Below are 18,441 nucleotides of genomic sequence, written 5' to 3' on the forward strand. Positions count from 1 at the left end.
CTACATACGTGCTCATATGTGCCAAGTGAGTCGTGAGCCCGTGACAATGGAAAACATAAAATTGTTATAAATCATTTATGTGATTTTTTTTGTTGTTCGTTGCTGTACTTCTTCGGCTGTTTCTTTTGTTCAGGTTTTCATTTCCATTTCGTACAATTGGATTGCATTGTATTTTGGTGATGGAATACCAAATCAATGTGCTAAGCACAGAAAATTTCCTTTTGAATCTTTAAAATAGAAAAACAAAAACCAACAAATGCACACGCATCACCGCCGCCGACATCGGGTGCGAGCATCGTCGAAAAAGACAAAACAAATCGCTATTTGCCGCTTTTTTCCTCCATCTCTTTCTCTTTCTCAATACGAAACAAATGATTTCGATTTCAATTTTCTTTACACACTCACTCACAACCATCCATATTTAAAGTTTTTTTTGTTTTTCGAGCAGAAAGAGAACGAAATGGAATTTTTAATCATTGAAGAATGTACACACCACAAGATTGAATCTCGCTTTTTCTGTCTGTCTGGCAATCAAACATATTTTTACTGGTATTGTTATTCCAAGATTCAAAAGAAATCGAACGAAAAAAATCATGTTTTTTTTCTCTATTTTGTGGTCGCGCATCATCACTTCCCCCTTTGGAAAACCGATTTTTCAAATGCAAGAATGCGAATGATCGTTTCACGGCAATTCGCTTATTCATGCACTCAAATTCAGATAGCTAAAGCATTGCATGGCAATTCGACGCGGACCAATCATTTCTGACCCGCTTATATGTTTTGCTGTCTCTTTAAAAACGATTTTTTTGTGTGTTGAAACAAAAACATGAAAAAGCTGGCGGAACCAACAACTTTCAACCATCAATCTTGGTGGCTGATTGGCATCATTTACTTTCGCAGGATTTTGAACACACAGGTGACAGTTTCACTTCTATCGTGCGAAGTCGAACGGGCGTTATTCGAATCGGGATTTTACATCTTCTTCCCATTTTTTTCTTTGCAAAGAGAATAATCTGGCTTTTGTCTCATTTTCACTGTTTCCGCTTCTGCGTTTCTTACCTTCTTTCGCACATATTTTCTGCTTTTAACGCAATCTTTATTCCTTCTGCTAATTAAATTCTGATGGCTTGATGAAATAAGAAACTTTGTTTTACAAAAAAAGAGTTCTTTTAGTCTTCGTTAATAATGATTCTTACGCCAAAAAGCCACATAGATAAGATTAATTTTCCCAAGTGCTAAAAGTGGCTTTGACACTGAATTGCAAGTGCCAGCAGTTCGCTTAGAACAAACAGATAATAATAAAATGAAGAAGCAACTTCCTCGATGACGATACACAAGTAATTATTCAACATGTCAGTAAATAAATCGTATTCCACTTTGATATGTGGACACTTGACTCAGCGCTGCACTGTGCAAATGATGATAATGAATGTCTGTTGTTTTTTTTCGTCGTCGTCGTTTCAGGTTCAGTGATGGCCTTACATGCATAACTGGATTCTCTCTGCATTGTAAATCTTGAAATGAGAGAAGACAATCGGATGGGCAGAAGAGCGATCGTTGAGCAAAAATTGCAATTTCATTTTCATACACAATTTCAAGTCTTTTGAAAGTGATGTATTCTTCAAAGGTCTCGGTAAAAGGGTAGCCACATCTAAAGTTCACCAACATTGACGACTTGATTTCATTTTTGCATTTTAATTAGGACGAATATTTGTTGAACTTGCAATAAATTGAGAATTTTGTGTCATATTATTTCCACTAGACTCATAATTTATCGCCTTTTAATGTCAATGAAACCAGCGGCGAATAGAAAAAAGAAATAACAAATAGAAGCGGAATAACAATAATATTGACCCGAAATTGAAAATCATTTCGGAAAATCATTCGAGTATCTAAAAAAAATGTCAAAGTTCAATGAAAAAAACAAATCCTAATATTTCAATCCAATTTCCATACTTTTCACACACTCCCCGAAATAGCGAAGATGCAACGTGATCCAGATAATGAAATTCTACGCTTTTTGAGAAAAAAAAAGTTTCCATAAAAAAAATTGTGAAACGCTGTTTGTGTAAACAATCGCAAAGTGAGAAACAATTCAACGACAGCATCGAATGACACAATCACAGAGAGAGAGGCATTGGATTATTGTTGCGAGCAAACAGTTGCTATGAGTGATGAGCGAATTGCATGAAATTCGGTATTTTGGCAGAGAAAAAACTGAGTGTGGCGTGCAAGAATCTTTCACACCGTCATTGCCATTGTTATGCAAAAGAATGAGGATCAAGCGAATGAAAGAAAAAAAAACCATTGAGTGCTGGCACCGTGATTACCATGTATTTTATCATGGAAACGAAAAACAAACGACTGTGATTCTAATGTACATATATTTTGAGCATTTCCACCGATTAAAAGCCACGATTTGCGATTGGCAAAACATTTGCATGAAATTAAGAAATTAGGTTCCACATAGAGTGTCGGAATAAAAGGAACATATATAGAATCAGCCTTGGAATTTGAATTGCATTATAATATGTTTGTTGTTTTGCTTCGCCAGCGTACATATATGTAAAACGACCTTTTTTCCCATTTTGAGTGTGCTAAGGCGAGCGAACGAGCGAGCGATCGCTACGCGCACCCATGAGCGCACTCAATAGTCATGTGCAACGGTCTTTGTTTTGTGTCATGGACTCTATGGTCATAGAGAAAGAGAGAAATAAACAACGGTCCGATCACGTTGCCCGATTTTGTCGCACTACGGAATGCAATATGGAAACCGATACAAAATAGCGAATAATGTATTTAAGTGTCGCACGTTTGGCGGTCAACGCTTAAATAGCGGTACGTTTTTGGTGTTTTATTGAATGTATGTGTGTGTGTGTGTGTGACAGAGAAAACATTCGCTTAATTGTCTGTTAACTGCCTGTAAGCCGATTACAAACACTTTTCATCAGTGCCGTTTTATTAATGCGATGACTAATGATGTCACTATTTGTGCAGTTTTTTGGTCACTATTCATGACTTTTTGTGACAAAAGCTTTATTGATTGGTCATTGATCTTGAACATTGAAGATAAAAACAAAAGCACGCTCTGGAAATAGTTTTTTTCAAAGAAAAACAACAGTTTTCAATATGAACTATTGAAAACTGTTGTTTTTCTTTGAAAAAATCTATTCAACAACCAAAATTCTAGAATTGGGTCCAAAAACAGCTATTTGGTCCAAAACTTAGAATTAGCGCCTTAATTTTCTGTCTGATAACACACTTTTCTCTTTCTTGTCAGCGAAAATCTCTTCAAATGGTTCTCATGTCTATACATACATAGTCTCAAAAATGTTCCAAACATTTTTCTAATCAATTTTGAAGTAGAAAAAACAGATATTGTTGATGAAATTGACTAAATCGAGATTCAATTTAGCGTAAATTTCATGCAGAAGAAAAAGAAGAACAATAATAATAAGAAGAAGAAGAAGAATGTCTCAATTCACAAGATGCGAAATTTTTAAGCAGAACCACATTCAATTATTAAATTGATAGCCAGACGGAAATTTTGCATTCGGTCTTCGGAATTATGCATATGCTTTTGCATATTTCTCTCTCCTTTTTTTTCCATTTATTCACGGCGTCTTTGCTCTTCTCTTTCAATTCGTCGTGAATCGCATTAATTTCGTTTGTGTGTATCGTGTGTGTTTGTTTTTGTGCAAATTCCACCATAATTGGCTCTAGATTATGTGAATAAAAATTCCGTTTGTTCTTGATGCAGCGAGGCTTCAAGAGTGTAGTATCTAAGTGAATAATCATTATCATCATCACCGCTGTGGTGTGCGTGTCTATCGTTGAAATGTTCTCTTCTCACGCACTCTATCTCTCAGTTTCAGCGCTATCATCAAAGTCTCAGCTATTGTGAACTGTATACACACGAGGCAAAACTCCGCACAGAAACAAAGCGCGAAAAAAACGTTTGATTGTTTGAAACATATTTTACCTTTTTTTGCCATTGTTGTGTGGCAGGCCATTGTTTCTGGTCTTAATACCAAAAAAAAAAAAAAATAATTAAATGGTTCTGATCTTGAAGGCAGCTTTGGCCGTTGCAAATGTGTTCTTTTCATCGTCATTTTTCTTTTTTATAGTCATTTTGAAAACACACAGCTTCTTGTCGTTATTATCGTTTCTAATGTCCAACATTTAATGTCTGTATCAACTGGAGAGTCAACACTCAACTTTGATCGGTTAAATAATGGGAATTATGTACTTGTTGATTGTTTGTTACGCACATATGTAATTTAATGCATAACTTTTCATTGGGCGAATCGCAGAAGAAGAAAAAAGTACAACGGATAGAAAAAGAAACTGTCATCAGTGGGGTCATTGTATTTCGTTGGTGTCCAAATTGGGGATTCTTGTTTTCATTTGCTTCGAATGAAGACGAAAGACGAAGAAAAAAATGGTTCATATGAAAAGCGATTTCACTGCCGAACCGGTTACAATTTCTGATTCGTTGAAAATGGTAAGTTTGTCATCGTTTTTATTTCTCTCTCGTTGCGGGAGAAAAGTACAAGTCAATAAATGGTAATGATACAGGAATGTGGTTGTCATCTAAGATCATAAGCAGAATCGTCATTGCAACCAGTTCAAAATGAAATTTAAAAAAAGAAAACAAATCCCTTGCGCGCGCGTTGATACATTTCAACGTGTAACCACAACAATAAAAAAAACAATTGTTCGATAGGCATTGACACTGATCATTACAAACAACGGAGATCCATAAACAAATGTGTGCACTTATTGCACATGAACCACACGGACACGTTTCAATGTTAAATGGCGGTTACATCAATTTTGAACGATGAGAGAGAGAGAGAGAGATACAAATATTGAATCGATTTGATCGTTAAATTGTTTGTGCTACTACCGATAGAGAGCTGATTGAAAGAGGCGCGCGCGCTTCGATGACAGCACTCATGTTTACAACAAATCGTACGCATACTGTTCAACAGTGGCTCCCTGATATAATCCAAAAACACACACGTTCAACTGAAACGTGCTAATTCGTGGATTTCAAATGAATCGACAGATTTGTTTTTTATTCTGTTCCTAAACAAACCGCCACATGAATGAACGAAACGACCGATCGAACGAACGAAATGAACGAACGAACGTACGTACGTATGAATGAATGGCATTGTGACATTGATGCACACTTTATTTTCCATTTGTTAATCATGTACTAATCATATTGATTCGAATCAATTGGTTTCACTGCACGTTCTTATTTGGTTTGAGCGTTAAAAGAATTGTGTCGAGTTTTGAGCGAGTCAAATTGTTTTTTTTTTTTCGCCGAGGCACGCTATCCAATTCAAATTCAACGTGTTGTGATTGATATCGAAAGGGAGAAAACAACAACAAACAATCTGAAGCACGCACCGGCAACGGTAACAGCGTAAAGCTTTTAATCTTATTTAATGGCGATGCTCGATAAGATTAGTTTTAATCGTGGCTTTGCCTATCAAAAATTGTAGAATGATTTCACGGAATTCGAATAGAAGCGCTTAAATTTCGAGGTTATTCGCCGCTTGAACATCTCGTCGTGACTGTTTGCAGTTAGATTAAATGATAGAACTGAATGCAACATCTGAATTTTCGCCCCCAAAAAATTTATAACACGCTGACAACTGACACTTTTTCTGGCTTTGAACATGCACTCGCACCGCCCATTCTATGAACTAGATGCATTTTATCGTTTCATTAGCGCAATACGACGCATGTTTTTGTTTCCTTATTCAAATAAACGGTATTTATCTTTTTTGCGATACACCTTTTCTTTCTCGACCTAAATCACTTTTGATTCATTGGAATTCAAGAATGAATGAGACACACATGACACACACATAATTCAATAAACAAAACAAAAAACGATCGACAAATTCAACAATAACAACCTTATCGAGTAAGTGTGATCTAAAATTGGAAATCCTAATATCGTTTTGTTCGTATGCATTTAATCTAATTTTCAAAATTGTGTTGCGCTTTTCTGTACCTTATGTGGGTCGTCACTTGATGTTTTACGTAGTATCGACAGTGCGCTCGCACCTTGCCACTTGAAAATGCGGAATTAAAATCCGAGTTGATTTACAACAAAATTCCATTTCGATTTAATTATTTGGTGACACATTTTCTGTTTTAAGTATTGCATTCGATTCGATTAAAGGGGAATTAATTGGCAAAAGACTTTGATCGAGTGTATGCTTTTTTCTGTCTCGTTGATTGACACATGAGTCAGGTGTACGGAAATGGAGATTAAAAAAATAGAGCAAGTAGAAAAAAAAGCCCATTGACGTCGACTTAAAGAGAGATTCTACGCTTTATTTGTTCTTGCTATGATTGTGATGTTTGAACGAATGAATTTGACTTTGAAAAAAATTAAAACCAACAAAGATTAACGCCGTATGATGTTTTTGACGATTTTGACATTGGTTGACCACAAATGGACAACGAAATGTATTCGGGGAGCCAGAATCTGGTTGCAATCAAAATTAACACCTTTTCTACCTCTTCAGTTATGATCCTGGTGCTTGTTTTGTTTTTCACTTTGCCTTTTTTCAAGTTTGAACAAATGTCGGCAGACGTACGCTTGGTTCGAACAAACCAAAACATTAGTTTCAATTGAATCTAATCTAACTTGAAAATGTTGCTAGATCTATATCTAGATTGTAATTAATCTCATTCTGATCCGCACCTCTTTTTTTTCGTTGGGGCCCCTTTTTTATCTCAGCGATTGCAATGAATCAACACAAACTCAGTCTATTATCAACGAGTGTATTGAAGATATTCAGTGTATTATTTTTGGTTCCATCACACATAATTATATTCAAATCGCTTGATAAATGGTTTGCTAATTAATTTTACCCGGAAAAGAATGGTCATGTGTCTCGAAAAAAAAACCAAAACAAAAAAACAAAACGATCGAACCTGAGACCGACTTGAAGCCCATTCGCCCAATGTGCAAACAGTGTATGTATGTGATTTGGTATTTGCATATGCGCCGCAAATCGTATTCTCTCCATTGGTTTTCATCTGTTGCGTATATATTTATTCATTTATTTTGTAGTCGTGCATATGTTTTGTATTTGGCGAGAAACAGACCTTTTTGCATTGGAACGGACAGAAAAAAAAACAAAATAACAGACGAGACTTCAAGTGAACAACAAAAAGGTGTTCTGCACACACACAGAGAGCGAGAGAGAGAGAGAGAGAGAAAGAAAGACGAGATTGTTTATTTTTGTACTGACGGTTCAGCTTTGCGTTCCGAAGTAATAGGAAACAAAACATTGAATAGACAATTACGAGTGGAATATCAGTCACGTACAAAATGAATTGTGTGTATATTGGATGGAATGGACAAAATGCCTTATTACAGACGCTCGCGTCCGAACGAATCGAGCGAACGAAAGAATAATTATTTATGATTTTTCATCATAATTTACGTTGCGAGTGTGCGCGTGAGGCGTTTGGTGTGTATCGAGGAAGGCGTGAGTGCATTAGCAATGCATAACAATCGATCGTCCGCTACCGGATGGCATTAAATGCGCAATTGAAAATTTCCAACTGAAACAACAAATCGCTTCGAAAGAAAAACAACAACAACAACAACAATAACACACATTCACGACAGGAATTCAATAAACTGCGATTGCGATCGGATATTTTTGGTTTTGTGCTAAACACGAGCAAAGTACAAAGTTATAAAAGAAACGAGTCAAATTTGAATCATCACTCGGATGGATTTGTTTGGCATTGTTATCGTCGAGATTGACGACTGCACCTCTATTTGTTCCGCATCGCAATTCTACAGCTCTCCGAATCGATTCGCTTGATTTGGCTAATTTGCTTTGTTGTACTTGGATCACACGTGTGCACTGTATGCACCAGTATCAACGTGCCCCAGCGAAATAATGCACACCGTTTTCGAAATCACTCACAACTATATATAAAAATGGAAAATTGCACTCGATTTAACTGCGCTCGCTCATTGCGACGCTTTTTTTTGTTTTTGTTTTTGTTTTTTTCATTTCGAATGCATTTTTAATGATACTTCCATCCATTTGCCGGAATTCGAATTGAGGAACCAGTTATATATACGCAATATCATCCAATTGTATGCAAAGCCACACAGCTGACCGATCGTATTTTGCGTGCTGCGTTTCTGTTTCGGTTTTTTTTTCTCTGTCTTCCTTCGTTCAGTTTAAGGAAAATGGATGTGATGTGTGAATTTGTCATTTTATTTGATTTCAAGCGAATGATTTCGAGTTGATTTCGAGCATATGTCGAATACTGGATGAATGAGACATATGTCGACTGGATAAGAAACAATACATTACAATAACGACAGCATTTATCTCTCTCACTGAGAAAATAAAAATTTGTCCCAAGTGTGAGATTTGTGTTATCATTTTTGGCCCAGAAAATTCAAATACACATCGTGAAAACGGATGTTTGTACATCGGCCATATAATCTGTGTGTCGACTTCGTGTTATTTCTGTGTTAGTTTTCGTTCCTTGTTTTGCAAGCAATCAAAACAATAACAAAATTGACGCTTTCGAATCGATTGGCGTGGTGTGGCGTGGCATGGCTGGCGTACATCTGCTGCTACCGCTCAATTGTAAACATGGAAAATCTTTGAGTCAGCTGTTCGTAATTGGCAGCCTCTACTACTCACTATGCAAACGATTATACAGAGTTTCTAAGCAATCGATCAAGCCTTGTTTACTTTACAGCGCTGGAAATATTCATTAATCATTTTGTTGTTTTTTTTTCATATTGAGAATGTCGTTGTAGTTGATTCAGTCAAAAGCGTTTATCGGAATTGAAATTCCCATACAATTTTAACAGTTTCAATTACGTTCGACAAGAATTTAAGAAAAAAATGTGATTGAAATGAAAAAAAAAAAACGTTTTTTCAAAAATGAATTCTAGCGCAAAAACATGAAAGTTAAACTAGATAAACGTTAACTCGGTTGATTGTTTGCTTTGTATAGCAACGAACCAGAATTACCAGAGAAAATTCACATAAACTGGACAGACACACAGCGAGTAGAAAGAAGAAAAAAAACGGAGCACATTTCGTGTGAACGTAGCGGCAGCAGCCGATACTGAGTGAGTATTGCGGCGAAAATGAACCACGAGATAACAATAAACTAACAGTCAACAAGTTTAGTCTATGAAATGGGCTTTCAACGAGAAACGATCCAACACAATGGAAATCAAAATTAGAAGAAAAAAACACACACACATTTTGCTGTGTTGCTCAACTTTTTCTCTTTCCATACACATTTTAACATCAATTTCGTTTTACTTAATCAATATTTCTGAAACGCCAATTGTGTCGTTCTAAGTACAATTTCTAATAAATCCAAAGTGGTTACAATTTTTTTTTTCTACACTTCACCCAAGTGTTGTTTACCTTTGGCGAATAAAAATTGAAGTGACCGGAGAAATGCTCGCTAGATACTCAATGATCGTGATTAACTGAGCAGAACCAAGCGTGTGTGTGTGTTTGTGTGTGTGGATGTACGACTATGAAAAGGCAATGACATGCTAAACATAATGCTCGGGTGCAATTTAGATTAAATGCCAAATGGCCCTATCAATGGTGTATCAATGGTGTATCAATGGCGAGAAAGAGACGCTAAAATACCATAGTTTTCTAATTTAAATAAAATCTCTCTGCTGGCGAGGTACAAAGAGGAAAATCATATCTTGTTCAATCCATATTCCTCGGCAGAGATTATTTTTGGATGAAGAGCGCCTCTATTGCGAGAGATTTCTTTTTTCAGGAAAAAATGGTGAATGTTTGCGGAAGCGAATCACTCGTGTAAAAAAAAAACAACAACAATCGAAAGAAAGAAATTGAGTCTTCGTGCAAGAAGCTCATACTTCTATGTGATTCTTGGCATTTTTTGTTGACTTAGTCAATTTGACTTGACCTTATCTTGCACTCTGCATCATTAAAAATCTTGAAATTAATTTGAATTTTTTACATGTGAATTTCATTTCGAATCGAAATTTCAAGAAAGAAACTCTTTTTAATTTTTATTTTCTAAAGTTTCCAGTTTTCTTGCTCTGAAACGAAAATACCGCAAAGAATAACATTTATATGATTTGATTGATGCTTTGGCGTACGCTTTTTCGTGCATTGCCGTTGAAATTATTCTCGCTTTGTTTTTATTCACTCGCTCGCTACAGCTGTGCAGCTGTACAATTCATACGGTTGATGAAGCGAGTACGACACGTTATAAGCGCGATGCGCGATGCGCGATGATTGATGAAAATTGATTCTGTGCAAAATTACACAGAGAATACATCTAATGGATAAATGATGAGTGATTTTACTATACTACACGGCGCAATTCATAGCGACTCGATCGTAGCTCCTTGAGAATATTTCGTTGTTCGGTAATCTTATCTTACTGATGCGTGTGTATGTGTGCGGTTTTTTTTAATGTGAAAGCGTTCGGTATAAATGAGATGAATCACTGAGTTGAGTGTATGACCACTTCGGTCCTCATCAAGAGAAAAAACAAAATTGTTCAACTTTCATTCCAAGGAAATACGAAATCATACACAAATTGAGCGTGTTGGTACTCTCTCAATGACGTAACGGGAATTATTTTTAAAATGCGAGCATAATTCATCGCTCACATGCGTTTAACTGTGGCTGGATTCCGTGAAATTTGTTTAACAACAAACGACCGAACCGAGTGGATGAATAATAGAGAACAAAGACACGATTCTCTGTGTGTTTCTGTTTTTTTTTCGGGTTGTGATGAACACATGCAGCGTTATAAAATAGAATCCGCGACGCATGCTACAGTTAAGAAGCGACACAAAATTCGAATAAACATGACATTCGATGCGACTCTTCACACATAAGACCTACCGATAAATAACCTCTTGCTGTTCAAGCAAGATCTGTTCCATGTCGTATGCGTACTGCTGTGTGTGTGTGTGTGTGTGTGGTTCGATCGACATTTGTGCACAGTTTTTTTACTCACTTCAAGTCATTCGCTCGTTTTTTCAAAGTTCTTCGTCATTTAAAAAAAGAATGAAATTGAAGTTCTTGTGTGTTTTTTTCTTCGGTGGAAAAAAAAAGTCCTGTTAGAACTTATAGTACTGGTGTTACTTATACGTATTATTTTCGAGACTTATAAGTAATTTAAGCACCGAAAATAATTCCGTTCAAATGGAATTCACGAAGAGAAGCGACACGCATTTCGACGAATAACTTTATTGTGTTTATTTTGCCGAGTTCCAAGTATTTGACAAAACCGGAGTGAAGAATTTCATTTCCAGAGCACAAAGTTGCTCTGTAACAATGCAGTCGCATACATTTATGCGTTCACGCGCCCACAACATACACACACACACACACACACACATGGCTATAAATCATGCAACTGACGAACGAACGAGATAACCAGTCGACGATATAAAAAATAACACAAACACAATGCAAAATCATATGATCACATCGCATATATGATGAGCATATAAGAATAGAAATATGGCAAAAAGAATACGAACAATGGAAAGAGCATCACTGTGCATGCCTTTTGCCGGCATTCTACAGCTTTAAATGGCAAATGCATTGTTTTACAATTTTCTCTTTCTCTCTTTCTCGCTATCTCGCTCTATGCCGTGTGCAGTTTATGACTCGGTATAAATAATATTCCAATTTTTTTCTATATATACTAAAGCATTCAACGCGTGCCGCGTCCATGTAGCGGTATTGTACTCTACTTCCGACGTTAATCATTCGATCGGAAGTGTTTGGTTTTACTACGTTGATTCTTGATAATGTCATAAAAATCCTGATTAGCTATCAATAAAACGACGACAGACTCTTGAACAAATGTACGAGAGAGTTCGTTTGCATTTCGTGCTGACTCAGTCCCACTCAAGTGGATTGCTCATCGTTAATGTCTCATTGAGATTGGAGTTAAAAGAGAACAAGCAGACTCAAGATACACGCCAATGAATGAATAAAATTCAAGGAAATCAATTGAATCCAATGCTTTTGATCTACGATACGTTTTCTTATGCTCCCTTTTTTTTCATCCGAAATTCATTTCGACGGTCGAACTTCGACCAGACCAACCCAATAAAGTCATCCGTTGTTCGTTTTATGAATGATTTGTTTAGAATGATTCGGTCGGTTACGCCGCGCCCGGTTTTTGTTTCCATTGTATTCGGTTGCTTGACAGCGACAAGAGTTATGAATGTGTGCGCATACGAACCGAGATAACATGTTCAAATGAAGTTTTTAATAATAATACGAACAATTTCGGCGAAATGAATTGCAGTGAAGTCACAATCGCGATATGAGAACGAACAAAATTAGCGAAAAATGCCAACGGAATAAATCGAAAGCGGAAAAAAAAATTGAAAATTCAAACAAAAAATGTAGATTGATCAAATAAAACTCAAAAACGAAGTGTAGTGATGTCAAATAAAATGAAAAGAGTGAATGAATTTGGTTGTATATTTCGAATATTTACCTTAATTGAGTGTCGCTGAGTGGACGAAAGTCACATTCGGCTATGGCTGCTGATGATCTACTCCCTGTTCCGATTATTCCTCGTGGGATTCAATTGGTTTTATTTGTAACACTTGAATATTTAAAATTCAATGAAAAGCGAATTAAATTGTCACTCTTTCTCTCGTTCTCAATATCAAGATCGTTCGTCTGTTTTTTTCCTTTCGTTAAACAAACAAATTCGTTTGCATATTTCGATACAATCAATGTTTTGGTTCGACGTTTTTCGCTCCGAATAGCAAACACACACCGAATTTGTTTTCTTTCAACGCTACGAGATACAATCTGTGCCTTTCTTTTCTCTTCAAATGAAATCGAGTGCCGGCGAATAAGCTCTTCAATTCTAAATTTGTTGCTGTTTTCTTGTAGTAGTATGGATTCCACTTTCGTTTACGGAAGTTCTGTCTCTGTTTCGATATTCGTAAAAATGTTCAATCGCAGATACAAATATTTTTTTTGGTTCGTGATTGTTAGTTGACTTTCATTTCATAACGATCATAATCTCTCTCTATCTCTCTCTGTAAAGAAAATCAATTAGACGAGAGATGTGAGTGCCCGCAGAATTGATAGTCATGCACTACACACACACACACACACACACACAATTGTACGGGTGTCGTTGGGTCTTCTTGATAAAAATCGTCCATCAACAGTGTGTGGTGAGAGTGATTGTTGGTGTTTTTGCTCTCAAAATGTCCAAAATGACACCAAAACTATGGCGAACTCTAAAAAGGCACTAATCAGCGGAACAACATCAACAAACCGAAATGATGATGACCGTTCAATATTCAAATCGTTGTAAAAAAAAAATTTCTCTTTCCGATTGCCTGATTTCTTTGTTGTTGTTGCTGTTGATTTTTTTTTCTTGCTTCTTCTTCTTCTTTTTTCGCTTCTGCTGTTCAACAAAACTCTTCTCTTGTGTGCCGATTGTGAATTTCTTCTTGACTTCGTTCAATTTCTTTTCTGTTTTTTTTTGTGATTTTTTTCTTGCTCTTTCCGCGTCTCGATATGCAGGCAGCAGCAGTAGCGAGTATATGTAAGGCGTTTTCTTTTTCCAACAGCGAAAAGAAAGAAGTTCAACACAAATTAGCAACAAATCAAATATATTATTTGTTTTTTATTATTTATATTCTGCGCCGAGAGATATGAATCACACAGTTTATTCGCCGCGTTTTGTCTCTTTGAATGAAGAAGAGAGTTGAATCGCGGAAGTTTTCGATTGATTTCTTCACTTTTATTCACCAGTTTTGCATGAATTTTCGAGTCTTTTTTGATAGATTTAAATCGGTTGTCCATTCAACAAACATATACAACTGACATAGATATTGAATTGATTGATTGTGATTTCTTATTCGTCACTAATTTACACTCAACAACGATCGATGTGTAACACTTTTGTTAATATTTTCTATTTGTAGATTCTTTCGATTTGCGTTTGTGCACATGGAAAAGTATTGGCCACGAAAGAAGATGCTGATGAAAAAATTAAATTTGTATGTCTCATTCGTTGCTTTGCGGTTGTCTTTGCTTCTTCTTTTCTGGTGTCTTCGTTTTCGTTTTATTTATTTATCTCCGTGAGTTTTGATTTAAACAATGCGAGCCAACGGACAAATATATACATCGAGCTCCAATTGAAACGAATGAAACACGATGAATTTTAAACAAAAATTGCAGCAATACGTAAATTCAACGATGAGTTTTTTTTTTCAGAAAAAAAGGCACTGGCAATCAAACCAATAAGAAAAATGTCAACAAACAGAAACAATAAACAACGGCTAAAACGATGTGTAGAATCGTCAATAAATCAATTAGATCATATATTGACAACGTTAATAGAACGCATGTTTCGAGCAGACTGAATGTTTAAGTCACTTTTTGACCAGACCAGACCAGAGCCAAAGCAAACGTAGCACATTGTGACTACAAAGCAGTAAAACAAGCTTAGAAAATACATATACACACACTCACATCACATCAATGGAACGCACGGTACATGTGTGTCGTTCGAACAAAGAGAAAGACTGGTATGCTGTTGAGATGGTTGTGTGTATGTGAAAGAGTACGAGCAACAATCTGAAAGGAATGGTATGAAAAGAAATACAAGAAAAAAAACGGCAATACAGTGCCGTGCCCGTACTAGCAGAAATAATAAACAAATGTGTGTTGGAATACGCGCAGAGAGTACGAAGAGGAAAAAGGAACAATCAGACAAAGAAAAAATAAAAATAAAATGCAAAAACAACAACAACACAAGCATATGGAAGTGAGACATAGCTCCAGATAAATGTTTTTTAACGGCTCGATGTGTACGTACGGTCTTTCTCTCGCTCACTCATTTGCTCATTGCATACGATCACGTAAGCGCACATGGTATACACTCATATTAGTAAAACCGACTGGAATAGTTTTCAGTTGATATTCTGCTAGAAAAAATCAACTCTTGAAGGGAAAAAAAAACCCGTGTGTGTGTGTGCGCGCGCGTTTTTTTTGCTCTTTGTTTGCATCATTCGGAATGAATCGGTTTTTGTTATATATGCTCTTTAGTTGCATTTGATGCTTCGGAATGATTGTTGATTTTGTTGTATTTTTCTTTGCCTAGCCACTTTCGAATGTGCAACACCAATGTGCGATGTAAAAATGGATGATGTTGATCGTCTTTACTTTGTATGACCGACGACGCATGTGTGTAGATCTCCACACATCTTTCAGTAGCCGCAATATCTCGTACTGCCAATGCAATGTAATGTGCACAAAAAAAACGACAGAAGAAAAGAAACAGTTTTGCGTTGGAACGAGGACAGATTTGCAAAGAATATTCACTGTGCAATGAACAAAAACAGCCGAACATTCGTCGACAGACGAATCAAAGCCCATTTCAAAAGCGAGAAATACAAGTGACAAAAAATTCTACTATGCGCGACTCAAAGCCGTAATATTCTTTTTGCTACCAAAGATATTCCGCTTGCTTGCAATCTGGCGCAACGAATGTGAAGGCGAAGGCGACGTGCACGTATTTCGACCATAACTCATTGACTCCATAAAAAAAACCAGAGGCAGTCATCGCTATAGCATTTTCTTTCCATTCAGTTTTCAGCTCATTTATGACGATAAACCATTTTATTTTATTTCGTTTTTTTTTTCAGCCATGGAAAGTGCCACGAACAATGCCTCCGAAACAGAAATTAAAAGCAACAACAACACCAACAAATATAATCATAAATACAAATTTATGCGTTCATAGTCGGATTTAAGCAGATTTTACGAACGGATTTATTACAAGTAAGCGACAATATTTTGGCGCCGGTCTGATCATTCTGGTAAATGAGGCAACGCATATTGCCAAACCCACAAGCAAAACGTAAAACGTCTCACTCGTTGGGCCAAACTTCGTGGCAAAGGGAAAAATTCATCAATCACTTTCGGACGGTCTGAAATCTCTCTCTAATCGCCTTATTTAGAATCTCGCTGAATTTTTGGATGAAAGAGAAGAAAACTCAAAACAAAAGTGCCGGAAAAAGTAACACACATAAAATCCACCGAAAAAAAGAGAAAGCCAATGAAAACGACGAAAATTCACATAGATCATAATCTGCGCATAATTTCGTTCGCTTCCATACTGTCACCCAACTCAACCAGACCATTAGAAATGTAGATAATCAGTCATTTCGACGGTGGTTTCTTTTTCGTCTTGTTGTTATTGTTGTTATTGTTGCTGGGGCTGGTGTTCGCGCAAAATATTTCGACCAAAAAGTTTGACTAGGCGCAGTGAAATGAGTCATAAGTAAAAAAAAAACAGAAACAAAACTGTCGGTTTTTTTTTGCTATGGAGCGAAGTTATTTTTGCGTACAGAGAATTGAAAGTGATCTTGTGGTGGTGTTGTGTACAACAGTGAAGCCATACGACACACCACGAAAGTGAATTGATGTTTCAATTAAATGTGATAAGTTCATAATCATCTATTTTGATACCGTTAGCATCAGGCAGGTGATCGCGACACAAACATGTTTCCGATCAATGTTGCGCAACGATTTAAATGAAAACACGTTGGGAAATTAAAGATGACTCGAGTGCTGATCGTAAGCGTAATACGCACTGAGGCCACTGAACCACACTGATCGACGGCCTGTTTTTATGCGATCAATGATTGCACTCAAGACCCGCATCAATTTGCAATGTGTAATTTTTCGCCAAACATTTTTCGTTTCGGCCAGCCTGTTCTCTTTTTTTTTGCTTCAATCAAATCATGTTTTTTATCAAACATTTTTGTTTCTGCATCAAATCGATTTTTTTCATCAAACACTTTTTTTCTTCAAACAAAAGCCAATTGTTGATTTGAAAACACTTTTTATCTATCATCATTTTAACTGTCATTTATGTGTGTGTTTCTTTCAAACCATTTATATGCATGTTTACGATGTATTTCATGGATCTCAATCAAATTTCATGAATGTTTTTTTTCAGAGGACCCTGAATATTGTGCGTTGCCCCAAATCAACACCTGTAATTCAAATCGAATCATACACCGGTGCCTTAAGGCCTGTACAATTATTGGAGATGAATAAAATCGAATAATAAATCTGATGTCATCACATGGTCATCATAGCAAAATCCGCCGATGACAAAATTTGGCATGAAATCTAAGGAAGAAAAACATACCGAAGAGAAGAAAGCCACACATGAGCAGCCACAAATACCAGCGGTGTGACATTGCTCTTCAAATCTAATTAAGCGATCGGAAACAAACTCAAGACCAAGTGCCGATCAAGAAAATCGATGAGAAATGAACAAATGCAAGGCAATCATTACACGTTTGGTCGTGAAAAAAAAGCGCGCGCGCGCACATACACCGCGCACAGCAAGCAGTAACATAACGATTTAATTGGGTTTAATTTGTATTGTTTCTTTAAGGGAAAACAAAACGGTTGCAATCGACTTGCTTCAATCGATTCTCTCCTTCTCTCTCACTCTCAGTCTGTGTCTACGATGCAAAAACAAAGGGAAAAAAGGTAAATTCTCGCGTTTCGATTTGCTCGTGCAACCGTTTGTAAATCTAATTAAGCAACCACACACCAATAAATCATCACTTTGATTTAATCTACCTTCAAATAGCTGTATCTATAGTTCGAAAATGAAAATCTCGACGGAACAACAAAGAAGAAGAGAAAAAAACGGAGGTAAAATCTTTGAAGAAAAAAAAGAAGCCAAAAACAACAAACCGAAAAAGTCTTTGAAAAGAAGAAGCTTAGCTTTGAAACCGTAAATAAGTGCGCGAAAAATTGGCTTCTGCCAATCTTTCAATGAGTTGAGGGAAACCGATTTATCTCGGGAGCTCGCGATGTTACACATTTTCGAATTGAACAACACCAGCCATAACTAATTAGATCATTACTCCGGTGTGAATAATTCATGATTCTATTTTTGATGATGTGATGAAGGCTAAGTTTCTCATTATTTCCATCATAATTTTGTTCGAATTGAATAACGAAGAAAAATGCGGCGAGCACGTATGCGATTTTTTCCATCTTGCATTGACTACTTAACAATGGACACATTAAATGGGTTCAGTGCATTGAATTTGCCAAAAAAAAAAAAAACGTACAAACCGCACAAAAATTCTTTTGTTCAATACCGACACACCAAAAAAAAACCGAATTCTTTGCACCTATTCATGACGATATTACAATCAAATTTTACGTCTATTTGCCCAATCGTTTATTTACAGTGCTTCCTTTTGGGCGCCGCTTTTTACACACGTTTGAATTAAGACATAAACAATAAAGTTCAAAACCATTTGTTTTTTTTAGCGGGTCACTGTCACCACTTCCACAGATTGAAAATATTATCCGTAAC

General features: G+C 36.4%; 1 protein-coding gene and 1 long non-coding RNA gene across 2 annotated transcripts in view; one reads left to right on the plus strand and one right to left on the minus strand.

The window, feature by feature from the left end:
- LOC129575249 (SH2 domain-containing protein 4A-like) overlaps positions 1-14,280 on the minus strand; it is a 41,291-nt gene extending 27,011 nt beyond the window's left edge. Inside the window, exon 1 of the mRNA XM_055458411.1 lies at positions 12,553-14,280. The gene's annotated coding sequence lies outside the window, so the exon portion shown is untranslated. The remainder of the gene's footprint in view (positions 1-12,552) is intronic.
- A 450-nt stretch (positions 14,281-14,730) lies between these two features.
- On the plus strand, positions 14,731-18,172 carry LOC129575253 (uncharacterized). The gene is made up of 3 exons (XR_008688781.1): positions 14,731-14,947; positions 15,190-15,869; positions 17,053-18,172. It is a non-coding gene; the product is annotated as an uncharacterized LOC129575253 (long non-coding RNA).
- The last annotated feature ends 269 nt before the right edge of the window (positions 18,173-18,441 follow it).

This window comes from Sitodiplosis mosellana, unplaced genomic scaffold (assembly GCF_009176505.1).
Source record: "Sitodiplosis mosellana isolate CC-2019 unplaced genomic scaffold, AAFC_SMos_1.0 Smas_scaffold_6166, whole genome shotgun sequence".
In the NCBI taxonomy this organism is placed as follows: domain Eukaryota; kingdom Metazoa; phylum Arthropoda; class Insecta; order Diptera; family Cecidomyiidae; genus Sitodiplosis; species Sitodiplosis mosellana.